Source organism: Mastomys coucha, unplaced genomic scaffold (assembly GCF_008632895.1).
Source record: "Mastomys coucha isolate ucsf_1 unplaced genomic scaffold, UCSF_Mcou_1 pScaffold12, whole genome shotgun sequence".
Taxonomy (NCBI): Eukaryota; Metazoa; Chordata; class Mammalia; order Rodentia; family Muridae; genus Mastomys; species Mastomys coucha.
The window spans coordinates 91617721-91618567 of NW_022196894.1; the positions used below are offsets into that span (position 1 = coordinate 91617721).

An 847-nucleotide genomic window follows, 5' to 3' on the forward strand; every position below is an offset into this window, starting at 1 on the left:
CCCACAGCCAAACATTGGATGGAGCTCAGGGACCCTTATGGAAAAGTTGGGGAAAGGATTCAGGGCCCTGAAGGAAATAGGGACTCCACAGAAAGAGCAACGGAGTCAACCAGCCTGGACCATTGGGAGCTGTCAAGGACAACTACCAACAAAAAAGCATAGAGAGGCTATATCATGACATATGACACATATGTAGCAAATGTGCAGCTCAGTCTCCATGTGGCTCCCCCAACTTGTGGAGCAAGGGCCATTCCTAAAGCTGTTGACTGTCTGTGGAAACCCTTCAACTGCCTGCAGTAGGAGAAGATGTGATAACCCTGAAGAGAGTTGATGGGCCAGGGAGTGAGGTCAACCCAGGAGCCGAACCTGCTCAGAGGAAGAGAGAGAGTCTGTGAAAGGTAAAGAGGTAGGTGCCAGCATTCAAGATGTAAAATGAAGGAATAAAAAAATAAATATATAAATATTGGATAATAATAATAATAATAATAATAATAATAATAATAATAATAGTTAAGGAGGAAAGATAAACTAACTACAAAAAAACCCAACAAAACAAAGTGCTCATCTTGAAAATACGCAACCATCAAAAAATGACAATGCCAGAAAATGCCCATTCTCATTGTATAAGTTGGTGAATGTGTACTTTCATTTCACAGAGAACAATGTTTTAAAAGACATGAATACCTATGCATACAGGCCCAAGTGGGGTAGTGGGGAACTTTATACTTGAGTACCAAGTATTACATGTGAGAAGATCTCACAGTTTCTCATCCATTTCTTAAAATACGTAAATACTCAACTATTTATAGTAATTGTAAGCAGCAGCTTGTTTGAATGACAGAAAAGT

General features: G+C 39.7%; 1 protein-coding gene across 1 annotated transcript in view; it reads right to left on the bottom strand.

Annotated features, from left to right (window-relative positions):
- Positions 1 to 847, bottom strand: part of LOC116086161 (rho GTPase-activating protein 20-like) — a 6800-nt gene that overhangs the window by 785 nt on the left and 5168 nt on the right. The window lies entirely within an intron of this gene.